Here is a 15,401-nt window from a genome sequence, read left to right as displayed (position 1 = left end):
TGTAATAGCAAAAAGCCAGTGATGGGAAAGAATAAAGCAGTATTTTGGGTGTCCTCAATGAGTGCCAGACCAAAGGAAAGCTGAGTTATGGTAATAACATTTTAATAAATGTTGTTTCAAATTATTGGAAATATAGATGTTAATTTTGCGTATGAGACACCTGGAGAAGATTCTTGGGGAAGAGTTCTGTCTTATGCCTTAAAGTCAGAATTCCTGATTCTTAATCTTACATATAAAAATTTTGTTTATAAGCTATTTAAACATGAAATTGCCTTTTGGTAGGTGAGCCAGGGTGCACATAAGACATTGCATCTTGTGGAGTGGGCTCAGAAGAATTTTTGCCAGAGGAACCTGATAGCCGAGATTAGCTCTTCAGTGTGTGGAAACTAGGTGCCAAGAAGACTTCGATTTCTTCATTAACTACCCACTCTTTCTCCCTCTTGTGTGTTATACCCACTACCTCCATAGTGTGGGGTGGAAGAAACGGATAAGAGATACGACTTTACTTCCCCCAAATTAAGACTCCTTTCTGTAATTTCTGTAACAAAAGAAAAATAGGACAGTCGTCTTCAAAAGTGAATTAGGCCAGATCAGTAATACCCAAGAGGAGAATGATGACCATTGTCATAAAATCTAAAATGTAATTGAAGCCACTGATAGCTAGCTGATTCAGATAGAAATATTAAAACCACTCAAATGATTGTCTAACGCAGTTCACCAAGTATTTTTGTTAGAATATCACTCTGAGGCACTGTGGGAAAAGCACACTAATTGGCTGGATCACTGCCACAAAGGTCAGTGCAGCTAGAAAAGATAGGACCCCAAGTACTTAATAATCAAAATATGGGCAGGAGAGAAGCATTAGTGACCTAGGTTACCTTTTGAGACCTGGCGGGAAAAAAGTGGGTAAAAGAGCTGAGGGGAGAGAAGTACGGAGCACTTAGATAACTGTAACTTAGAGGTTTTGATGTTTGTTGCCTCTAATAGTCATTCTAAGAGTGCAGTTGGAGTCTTCAAGGTGAGCATTACAATTGCGGCTGGCTTACATTTTAGCCATGTATTATCTGCTGTAATATGTGCCGATGTTACCCAAATTTGTTTAACAGAAACACTTAGTTTTACACGGAATAGAGTGCTTTTTATAATCTGAAGTTGAGAGTTACTTATATTTAGATTTTCACTTTACAGTTAGCTTTCTTTAAAAGCACTGTTGTTCGATACAACAATGGAATTGTGCCTACACAAACTTCTGGACACTAAATTTGTGAATAGGATCCTTTTAAACTGCACATGTGATGCCCAACAGTAAAGATTTGGTTATGAACAAACCAACCTAGGATAGGAGTCTCATGTTGACTTTACAGGTAAGTTCCTAATTCTTTCTTCTTTTTCCACCTCAGCGCTTTCTGAAAATACACTGTTTGCCTTTAGCTGGGTTTCAAATTTTGTTAGTTCTGTTATAATTGAGACTGTCTTATCATGAAGGTCAACGTTTCTCAGAGGCCAAATAGTGTCAAATGTCACAGAAAAGTAAACAAGGAACTAAAAAGTGTCCACAGACAGTTGCAACTTAGATCATCCATGTAGTTGTAACCCTGTGTTCTCTTTTATAAATAAAAAATCCCTTTGAACTTGAACAAAAAAGTATTAAGATTCAGAGGTTGCTATTTCAATATTCTGCACACAATATACTTTAAAGGCCTTATTAAACAGAAATGTGTTAAAAGATAAGATACAAGGCCTGTGCTAATCATAGTTGTAGTGACACTATTACCCCCAAACGATGGCAGAAAGACCTGAGTGAGCTCTAAAATATGTAAGTCAATGGAAACCTTTTTCTATTTCTTTAAAAAATAACTTTGCATTTGTTTAATAAGACCAGGTTAATTGTCAATGAGAATAAAAATCCTATATGCCTTTAATTTTTTTAGTGACTGAAACTCATGCAGAATATATATATTCTGGATAAATTTAACTCATTCATTTTATTAACAAATACATTGAGTGCCTACCATGTACCAGGCAACTGGGGATACCCAATAGACTAAATGAATGAACCTCCACCCTTAATGGAATGTGTATTTAAACAGGGATGCGCTTGTCTATAATGGTAACAATATGTAATACGCACTGTCTGTGGGCCTCTTGGGTTTTTTCAAATTTGAGTTCCACTTGTGTACCTACTCTAGAGCCTTGCTCCAGGACCACTGGTGTTACTGTGGTTGTGTGTATGTGTTTTCCCATTTTTAAAATAATTTTATCTGCATTTAAAAACAAAATAGTCCCAGTAGAGCATCGCCAACTGTACTGTCAGACTGTGCAGTCTTTACGTTTCTCCACCAGATTAATGAGACATCACATTTTTTGATGTACCTCAGCATTGTGAGGTCAAAGAAGCAAGAGTGCACTGTGAGCAGGATATTGAGTTGGCCGTATAGATCCTGTACCTCAAGAGCAGACGTGTGGGGTTCTTTTAATGCCACAGGCAATGGAGAGCCAATTATGAGCCTTGCTGGGATGGAGTACAGAGAAGAGTCAAGCATTTATCCTGCCTTTTCCAAATTACACCTCAGGGTAACTACATAGTTGTGAGGGAAATTTTCTCATTATAAAATAATTCCAGCTTAAAAATACAGTATAATAGAAATAGGACCTCAACATTTTGCAGCAGTAATGAAATAATCAAGTGAGGCCTCCTCAATGACTCTTCACTAAGTGAATGCTGGTGGGGAGCAGTTTAATGCATGGATCAGGCTCATAGCACCTGAACCCACTGATCAGCCTTAGCGTTACAGTAACAGAACTATAAACATTCTGTGCTTGCTGAAGTTATACCACAGAAGTGCAGAGTGCCATCCATGAAGGTCAAATAATTGAACTTGACTCTCAAACGTTTAAATCTGACTACCAGTTATAAGAGACTTAAGATACAGAGGAACATGTTAAACCACCACTGGATGCAGTTGGCAAAATCCACACTAGAAAATTCTAGAAGACAAATGACCTGGTATTTTTAAGTAAACTGCAAGAAAAAAATTTATAGATTATCATGGACTTCAGAAACAATTATAGCTCTTAAAGTAAATCATTAAGCTTTCTAGTTATACATGCAACATAGGAGATTACCTGAAATAGGAAATACATTAAAACCAAGAAGAGTCTATATGGGTGAGATGTGGAGAATAATGAGCTTTTATGTACTTGGTGTTATTTTCTGATGCTTTTCTTCTGGTCTCTCTGTATTTTTTATAGTTTAAGGAAAACCTTTGTGAACTAAGGGGCATATTTTCAAAGGTTCCAATATGAAGAGATGAGTGGTATCAACGTCTAACTCCTTCATGCCCATAACTGACAGCGTTCTGGATAGCACCTAAGATGTTCTGGGCTGAGCTCAGTACCTAGTGGGCCCTTTGAGGCATTTCTAACCTCACTTCTGTATCTTTTTCTTAAGTGCTCACCAATTATGACTCTTCCATTTTTTCTCTGTCCTCTTGTTAGCTCAGTCTGCATCTTGCGTATTCAATCCACTGTTTGCTTTCTTAAAATTGAGATGTGACGGACATTCTAGTTTCAGGTGTTCAACAAAGTGATTTGATGTTTGCGTGTCCTGGGCAATGATCACCACAGTAAGTTTAGTTAACATTCGTCACCACATACCATTACAGAACTTTTTTTCTTCTGATGAGAACTTTTTAGTATTTACTCGTAGCAACTGTCACATATGCAGTACAGTATTATTAACTGTAGTCAACATACTGTATATTACATCCTCATGAGTTATTGGCTTTATAATTGGAAGTCTGTACTTTTTGACACCCTTCACCCATTTTGTCCTCCCCCCACCCCCTGCCTGTGGCCATCACCAACCTCTTCTCTGTATCTCTGAGCTTGGTTTTTGTTTTCTGGGTTTTTTTGATTCCACAGATAAGTGAGATCATATTTGTCTTTGTCTTATTTCACACAACATAATGCCCTCAAGATCATTCATGTTGTCGCAGATGTCACGACTGCATTCTTATTTATGACTGAATAGCATTCCATTGTGTATACATGCCTCACCTATTTGTCCATCCATCCATCAGTGGACACTGGTTGTTTTTGCGCCTTGGCTGTTGCAGATAATGCTGCAGTGAACATGGCAATGCATATATCTTTTTCAGTTAGTGTTTGCTTTTTCATCGAGCTGCTTAAAAACACTTAGCCATCAATTGCAAAGTATAGGACTTCTTTAAATCCTGACTTGATCAAAGCCAGCTGTAAAAATATTCCTGAGACAACTGGAGTAATTTAAATATTGACTGATTATTTGAAGTTAAAAGAACTGTTGACACTTGATGAAGGTATTATGGTTGTGTTTCTTTTTTCAAAATTCTTTTAGCATATACATAATGAATTTACCAATAAAAAGATATGATGTATAGAATTTGCTTTATGTTTCAAAATAATCCTGGTGTAGGAGGGGGTGTACGTATGGGTGGGAGTATGGGTGAAGATTGCTCTTGTATTAATACAGTGGAAGGTCACACATGCTTACAATGATACCATTGTTTAAATATATCTACTACAGTCTGTTGTTGTTCAGTTGTGTCTGACTTTGTGATCCCATGGACTCCAGCATGCCAGGCTTCCCTGTCCTTCACTGTCTTCCAAAGTTTGCTCAAATTCAAACTTTGAGTCCATTGAGTCAGTGATGCCATCCAACCATCTTCCTCTGTCACCTCCCCCTCCTGCCCTCAGTCTTTCCCAGCATCAGGGTCTTTTCCAGTGAGTCTCTTCACTCTCTGCGTCAGGGGGCCAAAGTTACTGGAGCATCAGCATCAGTCCTTCCAGTGAATATTCAGGGTTGATTTCCTTTAGGATTTACTGGTTTGGTCTCCTTGTTCTCCAAGGGACTCTCAAGAGTGTTCTCTAGAACCACAATTCAAAGGCATCAATTCTTCTGTGCTCAACCTTCTCTATGGTCTAACTCACAGCCCTACATAACTACTGGAAAAGCCATAGATTTGACTATGCAGACCTTTGTTGGCAAAGTGATGTTTCTGCTTTTTAATACACTGTCTAGGTTGGTCATAGCTTTTCTTCCAAGGAGCAAGCGTCTTTTATTTCATGGCTGCAATCACTGTCCGCAGTGATTTTGGAGCCCAAGAAAATAAAGTCTGTCACTGTTTCCACTTTTTCCCCATCTATTTGCCATGAAGTGATGGGACCGGATATCACGATCTTAGTTTTTTGAATGTTGAGTTTAAGCCAGCCTTTTCACTCCTCTTTGACCTTCATCAAGAGGCTCTTTAGTTCCTGTTTGCTTTCTGCCAGTGGAGTGGTGTCATCTGCATATCTAAGGTGGCTGATATTTCTCCCAGCAGTCTTGGTTCCAGCTTGTGATTCATCCAGCCCAGGCTTGTGCATTATGTACTCTGCATGTAAGTTAAATAAGCCTGGTGACAATATACAGCCTTTCCCAATTTTGAACCATCCATTGTTCCATGTCCAGTGCTAACTGTTGCTTGTCCTGCATATAGGTTTCTCAGGAGACAGACAAGGTGGTCTGGTATTCCCATATCTTTAAGATTTTCCACCGTTCGTTGTGATCCACACAATCAAAGGTTTCAGCATAGTCAGTGAAGTACAAGTAGATGTTCTTTGGGAATTCCCTTGCTTTTTCTGTGATCCATTGGCAATTTGATATCTATCATAATTAAACCTAATGATTATGTTAGAATTCAGAAGGCATGTGTTTAGAACCTGCACTGTGAAGTACTTTGTAAAATACTTGCTTTAATGTTATTCTAATTATTAATAACATTCTATTTTAAATACTGGTATTTTGCTAGTTCCATGTCTTTTTTGAGACGTATGCCTTGTTAATAGCATACTTAAAAAAATCTGAAAAGCTTATTCTAAAGCTAAAGAAATTTACTAAAAAAAATTTAGTTTTGGTTTGAACTATGTTCTGTAAGCTTAGTCCTATTTATCATTTTAAATGATTGTGCTGTGCTTAGCCACTCAGTCATGTCTGACTCTTTGTGACCCCTTGGACTGTAGCCTGCCAGGCTCCTCTGTCCATGGGGATTCTCCAGGCAAGAATACTGGAGTGGGTTGCCATGCTCTCATCCAGGGAATCTTCCCAACCCAGGGATCAAACCCAGGTCTCCCACACTGCAGACAGATTCTTTACCATCTGAGCCACCAGGGAAGCCCATGAATACTGGAGTGGGTAGCCTATCTTCCTGACCCAGGAATCGAACCGGGGTCTCCTGCATGACTGGCAGATTCTTTACCGACTGAACTTTTAAATGATAGCTGTAATAATTGTTCTGGCATTTTAATAGATTTTTGTGTTTCTGTTGACTTAAATGATGATTTTAGTGTTCTTTTTAACTGTCACTGTCTCTGTATTTTATCTGTAGAATACAGTGTTCCTACTAATATATGTTAACACTTAGCAGTTATGTGATCGTGCTTCTACATAAATCACTATGTTTTTTAAAATTGTATTGAAGTAAATTGATTTACAAGGTTGTATTAACTTCTGTTGTACAGCAGTGAATCAGGGATATGTATGTATATACACACATATATTCTTTTTGGTATTCTTTTCATTATAATTTATCACAGGATATTGAATGTAGTTCCCTATGCTATACAGTAGGGCCTTATTGTTTATCCATTACTATAAATAAGAGTTTGCATCAGTATATCTCAACTCCCAGCCCTGCCCTCTCCTACCCTCCACTCTTGGGCAACCATAAGTCTCTTCTCTATCCGTAAGTCTGTTTCTATTTTGTAGATATGTTCATTTCTGTTGTGTTTTAGATTCCACATATAAGTGATTGCATATGATAAATACCATAAATATTGTCTTTTTCTTTCTCTCTTCACTTCATACGATAATCTCTAGGTCTATTCATGTTGCTTATGGCTGAATAGTATTCCAGTGTCTGTGTGTGTGTGTGTGTGTGTGTCTACACACCACATCCTCTTTATCCATTCATCTCTATGGACATTAGGTTGTTTCCATGTCTTGGCTATTGTCACTACTTCTGTAGGAACATGTAGGGGAGGCAAATAGATCTTTTCAAGTTGATATATACTGAGGAGTGGGATTGCTGGATTATATGACAGCAATATTTTCAGTTTTTTGAGGAACTTTCAACTGTTTTCCATAGTGGCTGCAGCAGTTTTATATTCTTACCAACAGTGTAGGAGGGTTCCCCTTTCTCCACATTCCTTCCAGCATTTGTTATTTGTAGACTTTTTAATAATGGCAGTTCTGACCGATGTGAGGTGATACCTCATTGTATTGAACAGTTTTGATTTGCATTTATCTAATAATTAGTGATGCTGTCTGAGCATCACTTTTCATGTGCCTATTGGCCATCTGTACATATCCTTCAGAGAAATGTCTGTTTAGGTCTTTTGCCCATTTTTTGATTGGCTTGTTTGGTTTTTTTGTTATTGAGTTCTGTGGGTCGTTTCTATATTTTGGATAATTAAGCCCTGAAAATATTTTCTCTCATTCTGTAAGTTTTCTTTTCATTTTGTTTATGGTTTCCTTTGCTGCAGATAGTGTTATTATTAATCTAGTAATCTGAATGATTTAACAGGGTTATTCTTGATTTGGATGCATTAGCACACTGAAAAAGGTAAAAAAAAATTATAGCCAACAGTTTGTTTTGGGTTTGAAAAAACAATGATTTTGCATTTTACTAGCATAGAAATGATGTTATTGAATATCTACTATGTGCCAAGGATATACACATGTAGAATGAGTAGTATAATACTGAAGGGAAAAGGTTTATTAAAACATTATTGTACAAATAAACTCTTTAAATTTAGAAAGATCATCACTGTTATATAGGACGTATACTTTAAAAAACAAAACCTAATGGCTTTTTAGTTTAGTACCTCCTGCTCTGAGCATACTTAGTGAACCACCACTGGTTTCCCCTGCTATCCAAAAGCAGAGCTTTCCTCTGAACCTTTTGCAAGCCAAAATGGTAATGGTGTAAAGCAAAGAAGCAATTTTCTCCTTTGTAAAAGTGAAAATCCTCTTCAGATTTCTTTTGATTAGCAAAAACAAGTACTAGTCAAGGCCTTTCATAATAGCAAAGGGGGGTTAATTTTACCTGTATCTGGATTCATTGGTTTGAGACTTGAGACTTAATTATGACCTTATTTACAGTAAAGAATCTGCCTGCAATGCAGGAGACCCTGGTTTGATTCCTGGGTGGGGAAGATCTCCTGGAGAATGGAATGGCTTACCTACTCCAGTGTTCTTGCCTGGGAAATCCCGTGGACAGAGGAGCCTGGCGGGCTATAGTCCTTGGGGTCACAAGAAGTCAGACATGACTGAGCAACTAACACTTTATATACTGAATACATAGGCATTTTCAGTTTTAATCCTGGGACTGCAATTATTTTAATGATAATTACTATTTCTGTTGATATTTCAGCTTCTAATACTTGATCCTCTGATGAGTGTCCATGAGCGCTGCTGCATTCGTTTTGCTTGCGTTGACTGAATATTCTTTTAAGTTCTTGCTAATTCTGCATTGTGAGTTTGACTTTACCATTATTGTTGAGTTTGGCCTTACATTTTGATAAGGAATCAAAGCCACCATTTCACCAGTTAGGCATTCACCAGTGGCTGACTTTATTTTTGGGGGCTGCAAAATCACTGCAGATGGTGACTGCAGCCATGAAATTAAAAGACGCTTACTTCTTGGAAGGAAAGTTATGACCAACCTAGACAGCGTATTACTTTGCCAACAAAGGTCCGTCTAGTCAAGGCTATAGTTTTTCTAGTAGTCATGTATGGATGTGAGAGTTGGACTATAAAGAAAGCTGAGCATGGAAGAATTGATGCTTTTGAACTGTGGTGTTGGGGAAAACTCTTGAGAGTCCCTTGAACTGCAAGGAGATCAAACCAGTCCATCCTAAAGGAAATATAGTCCTGAGTGTTCATTGGAAGGACTGATGTTGAAGCTGAAACTCCAGTACTTTGGCCACCTGATATGCAGAGCTGACTCATTGGAAAAGACCCTCATGCTGAGAAAGATCGAAGGCAGGAGCAGAAGGGGACGACAGAGGATGAGATGATTGGATGGTATCACCAACTCAATGGACATGAGTTTGGGTAAACTCGGGAGTTGGTGATGGACAGGGAGGCCTGGCGTGCTGTGGTTCATGCAGTCTCAAAGAGTCGCACACGACTGAGCGACTGAACTGAACTGAACTGAGTAGTCAAGTCCTACCATAAACAGGGATTCAGGGAGCAGAAAGATCCTCCACCTGCTTTTACCCACCCTTCCCAGGAAGTCACACACCCTAAAAACATGTTATCCCAAAAGATATTATGCAAGTTCCAAAATGACCTCTGGGCATTTTGGTACAACATCCATCTTTTTTCCTTATCATATACTCCTCCCTCCCTCCTTTCCTTTTCCCCTTAATTAGTAGAATAATTTCTGTGTGGCAAAAAATAATACTTTCCTTTTCCAACAGCCATTGTTAGTTGTGATATAGTATAAAGGTAGTATATTGTGATGAGATTTCCAGTCTCCTATATTTTTTTAATGTAAGAAAATAAAAACAAGTACTCTGGATCCATATACAGCAATGTGCCATAGGGATGAAGAGTACTAAGCAATCAGTTTCCATCAGGATTGTGATCAAGGGATAAGTACAAGAGACATGAGGTGTAGGCATATTTTCAATATGTCAAGAAAGAAGAAATGGGCATTTCTGGATATAAGAACAACTGGCAAAAGTTATGGGCACATAAAAAGGCATGGACTTTCAAGGAATGTATAGTCTGATTTAGATGTTAGGATGTGGGACCTGGGGCATGGATGATGGTGTAGACAAACAGGCTGGAAATAGAATGACATACAAGAGTAAGAAGTTTTGACTGTTCTTTTTTTAAATTGAGGTATAATTGACATTTAACTTTAGTTAGAAGTGTGCAGCATAATGATTTTATATATATTGCAGAATGATCACAATAAGTCTAGTGAACATCCATCACCATACAGTTACAGTTTTTTTCTTATGAGAACTTTTAAGATCTTTGCAACTGTCAAGTAACATACAGTACTGTTGACTTTAGTCACCATGCTGTACATTACATGACCATGACATAATTGTTTTCTAACTAGAAGTCTGTACTCTTTAACCACGTTCACCTCATTTCCCCCACCCCTTGCCTAGGATAACCACCTATCTGTTCTCTGTTTCTATAAATTCAGTTGTTACTTCATTGTATTTGTAGATTCCACATATAAGTGAGACCATATGGTATTTACTTTTCTCTGACTTATTTCACTTAGCATAATGGCTTCAAGGTCCATCCATTTTATTAGGTGGGATTTCATCCTTTTTTATTGCTGAATAATATTCCATTGTATTTTTATTTATACACTACATTTTCTTTATCCGTTTAATCATTGATGAAGACTTAGTTTGTTTTCATATTTTGACTATTGTAAATAATGCTGCAGTATATGTGGGGGTTCATATTATGTTTTTTAAAAATGTATGTCTTCATTTATATCTATAATGAAGAAACTAGATTAAATCATTGCATATTATTTTTTCAAGTGTTTTAATTTCCTTCAGATAAATACCCAGAAGTACAGTTGCTGGAATTTGTAGTTCTATTTTTCATTTTTCTATACTATTTTCCATAGTGGCTGTATCTGTTAACACCCTTTCAGATATATGATCTGCAAGTGTTTTCTCCCATTTGGTAGGCTGCCTCTTTGATTGTTCTTTAGGGATAAGAAACATTTATGTTTGTTGAGGAGAGACATTACGCAAGGGGTAAAGAAACATCACACACAAAAAGCCTGAGGAAGGTGGGAAGAAGGCTTGCTTGTTAATGAGAAGATGAAAATGTTGGCAGGTGGATAGAGGAAGAATGAGAGGGAATATGGAGGTTCAGAATTGAATGTACAATAGAAAAGGAATAATTGGGCAAGAGCCTGTGTTATTATAGCATCTACTCTGTTTTTGTGAGGAGACGCTATATGTTGAAAGCATCCTAGCAGTGTTTGCTGTTTTATCTATGACACCATCTGAAAACACATTTGAAAGTGCTTTAGAATAGGGATCAACAAACATTTCCTGAAAAGGCCTGATATTAAATATTTTAGACGATGTGGGTCAAATATAGTCTCTGTTGTATTTGCTACTGCTTCTCCTCCTTTGCTTTCTTCTTTTTCTCTTCTTCCTTTTCCTCCTTTTCCCTCTTTATAAAATCATTCTCAGTTCATGGGTCATACTAAAAACAAGCCATGGGCAGGATTTGGCCTGTAGGCCATAGTTTGCTGACCCCTTCTTTAGAACTTAGCTATCCTAATGGAACATTTGGTTTCACTCCCACCCCACTTTCTCTCAGTAAGTGATGAAACAAATAGGTCTTTGTGGAGAATAAAATGTTGGGATAATTTAATGCATTTGAATGTATGTGACCCTTGATCTGCTTTTGAGCACCATCGCTCAGATTTGTGATGGTAGCCTAGGTTCTCAGTCTCTTGACCCTAATGGCATGTATATACTGCCCCAACAAATAATACATGATAGAAATGTCACTGCATGGCTTCTGAGAACAGGGTGGTAAAAAGTGATATTGCTTCTGTCCTTCCCTTCTTTCCCCACATACTTCTGGAGCTCTAAGCTGCCATGTAAAGCCACCCTAAAGTTTCCTTGCTGAAAAGACCATGGGGAAGTCACACAGTCATAGGGAGAGTTGTCTGAGGAAACCCAGCTGTGCCTGCCCCCAGCTATTTTTAAGTCTTCTCAAACTAGGCCTCATGCATATGAATGAGCAAGTACCAGATGATTCCAGTACCAGCTACCATCTGCTGCAAGCTCTTGAGATACCCTAAAGCAAGAACCATCTAGGCTAGTTTAGTAAAGCCTCAGAGCCATGAGAGATAATAATAAAATTGTGGTTGTCTTAAGCCGAAGTTTTGGCGTAATTTATTACATAACAGTAGATAATCAGAAGTGGTTGGGGAACCTGGAAATGGAGTATTACTATAACAAAACCTAAAATGTATGGCAGTGGCTTTGCAACTGAGCTGCCCACATACGTTGGAAGGGCCTTGAAGAGACTAGTAGCAGAAGTCTGATGGATCTTGAGGTTGTCAATAGGGCTTAAAGGAAAGTGAAGAAAAAATGATTAATACTGGAAGAAAAGCCCTAGTTAATAAAACCGTTACCTGTGATAATGTAGAAATATTAAATACTTAATGAGCCAGTGGATCAGCCTGAACAATTTTCAAGCTAAAGTTTTAAAGTTTCAGCTGGTTTCATTTAGCTGATACCATGAAATACAGATAATGATGAGCTGGAGAAGAAATTACTCAGTTTTCAAGCAAAATTTTGAGGAATATAAAAGTCAGAACTTCCTGTGTTAGAAAAGAAAATCCTTTTCTGATGACCATTCTCTTGCAGCAGAATGTTCTCAAAGTAAAACAAAAACAAAAAAAACTGGCCTCAGGACAAAAATCAAATTCAGAGCTCTGTCATGAAAATTCTCAAGATAAAAATAAAGCTAAGGATTTGACTGTGAAATCCTTTATTAAGACCCCAGAAAAATTTAAGGTGGTGCCTGACAGGGAGCTGCAGCTAGACAAGAATTGTTGATTTGGTTTTTGTCTAATGAAATAAACCCTAGTGAAATCAATGAGTCATAAGAAACTTACAAAGCTTTTAAGGAAAGTATATTGCAGAAATACTTGCAGCCTCAGCTATAAGAAACAGAGATGGCTTCAAAACGAAAATATACTTTCAGATCCTAGAAATTCTATAGGCAGAAAGCAGGCTCACCAAACTACTGAACTTAAAATGTGGGCTATATTTTATAGACTAGGAGGAATAACTTAGAGGATGGAGTGAAGAGCTGAGGAGAATCATTGCAGGGACTAGAAATGAACCCTCATCAAGGAATGGGCAACATGCGTCCAGTCAGCTTTGCTATGGACAAGAGACTGCTGTGCCTTTCGTTTTCTCCCTCTTTGAGTGGAAGTATTCATAGTGATTACCCTCTGCCATCTACCCATCATGAATATTGGGTGTGTGGGGGACACAGTTTATCTCTCTAGCTCATGAGTGTTTAGACCTAGAGGAATGGTACTCTTCATTTGGGAAAAGGTTCTATTTTTACTGCTTTTCTTTCTGTTTTTTTTTGTAATTTTAAATCATAAAATACATTTGAATTTAGCTTAAATGGCTGTAAATAAGCCTATCATCTTGAATGCACCAAAATTCCCTTACCATTTCGAATCTTATATTTTAATATGTGCTAAGTAACGAACACAGGGCCTCCCGTGTGTGCAATTGTTCTTTTGTAAATGCTGGTTTGCTTTAGCACTCTTGCCTGTGGATGACATTGTCTTTACCCATGGCATCCAGTTCCCTCACGCTGATCTCTCGTTCACCAAAGCCCTCTACCCCTACAACCCCTCCTCCACCCCACCAGGCCTCTCCATATGCTCCACTCCTGACTTTTTCAGGCATTTTACTGTCATCCAAACTCTGAACTTGCCTACCTTATTTTTCAAAGATTTGCAGAGTGACTAGGCAATTGTCATGAATAATGAAAGTAAAATAAAGTGTTAATTGTTTAGTCATGCCCAACTCTTTGCGACTCTGTGGACTATAGCCAACCAGGGTCCTCTGTCCATGGAATTCTCCAGGCAAGAATACTGGAGCAGGTAGTAATTCCCTTCTCTAGGGGATCTTCCCAACTCAGGGATCGAACCTGGGTCTCCTGCATTGCAGGCAGATTCTTTGCCATCTGAGCCACCAGGGAAGCTTAACTACAGTGTTAACACAGAAAATTTACTTGGATGATTGAAGTAGCAACCTTCAGTGTTTACCCTGTGGCATTAGTTGAAATTTCAAGCATTTTTTTGTAGGCCAGCTGAGTCCATTTTAGGTAAGGACCCTCAAGTTGATCCTCAAGTAATGACATTCATATTCTTTTCTAATAGAGAATGGCCATCTGTTAGGGATATAGTATAGGGTAGAACACTATGCTAAAATCTGTCCTGGTCCCACTCCATCTGTAAAGCTTGGAGTCTTAAGTTCATATGTATCTTTGGTCTCTGCCCCAGCATTTTGTAGAGAATTCTCATCTAATTAATATTAATGTCAATAGCAACATTGAAGAGGAAAACCTAAAAGGAAGAGAATTTTGAAAGGAGGAGTGCTGGGAAAGAGGAGGGCAGTTTTATCTGAATTGTTTTGCCTTGGAAAATTGCTGGTGTAATTCTGTGAGTTAGTGAGTATGTGTACATAAATATGCATTTCTTTATTTAACCAGTATTAACGAGCATCACTGTGTGATTCCTGCAGTATACTAGCTTCTGTGTTGTCATTCAGTCACTAAGTCATGTCCAACTCTTTGTGACCCCATGGACTGTGGCCACCGAGAAGCCTGGCAGGCCACAGTCCATGGGGTTTTTCATGCAAGAATAGGTTGCCCTTTCCTTCTCCAGGGATCGAACCTGGATCTCTTCTCCCTGCCCCACCACCCCCGCCAGACCCCTAGCAAGCAGATTTTTGCCACTGAGTCACCAGGGAAGCCCACTAGTTTATGTGGATAAGATAAATTAGGGAGGTCACTTATTCTGTTAGACTGGCTCCAACAGCAGTTGGGTGGTGTGCGCTGTGTGGGGCCTAGGAGATGCTCGGATTTACCATTCCTTATATGGAAGGTTTCTGCATAGGATCAGAATTCATATGCATTCTCAGCTTTAAACATAAAACTGAATTTTCAGGGAAATTGAATTCCATCCACAGTAAATTTTGATTCTGTAAATAAAAAGCTTGCAAAGTCTTAATAAAAAGGAAACCATCTAACCTTAAAAATGAATTTATTACTAAGTGAATTTAACTCACAAAAGGAATTTTCCATAATATTTAGACTTTTGTTGGTTTTGGCTTTGTTTGTTTCTTATTAACATTTATAGTTGTTTGGTCTGGTCAAATATTGAATTTGAGTTCAAAGATATATCTCCTCTGAGGATGCAGTCTAACGAGGCCAAGTAAATAATCGGAAAAAAATAAGTTTCCAAGTTTTAAGGGCAGTACTCTTTCCATGGCAAACAGCATGTCTCACTTTTTCAGTCATCTGCAAAATTGGGCTACTCATTCCTACACAAGTGAATGTGCTGATTTCTGTCTTTTTCTTTCCCGCTTATCCCCCACCCTTCTTTGCTCAGTTTCCACTTTCTTTCCTCTTGATGTTTGCCTCATCTCTTCCTGTGTAATGTATGGCCACATCTTTGGGGAGCAGCAGCGTGGCATCAGAAACAAGGGGCGCCCTCGCAGTTACATTCTGCAGGCTCATCATGGGGCTCCAGGCAGGTCACTAATCGTGAAATGGGGGA

The 15,401-nt window shown here is 38.3% G+C and overlaps 1 pseudogene; it reads left to right on the top strand.

Moving 5' to 3' along the window:
* The first annotated feature begins 6,908 nt into the window (after positions 1 to 6,908).
* Positions 6,909 to 15,401, top strand: part of LOC133247615 (cyclin-dependent kinase 2-like) — a 32,865-nt pseudogene continuing 24,372 nt past the window's right edge.

Source organism: Bos javanicus, chromosome 5 (assembly GCF_032452875.1).
Source record: "Bos javanicus breed banteng chromosome 5, ARS-OSU_banteng_1.0, whole genome shotgun sequence".
NCBI classification, from domain to species: Eukaryota; Metazoa; Chordata; class Mammalia; order Artiodactyla; family Bovidae; genus Bos; species Bos javanicus.
Note: the sequence above shows the minus strand (reverse complement) of the source record. Positions and strands in the feature narration are given on the sequence as shown.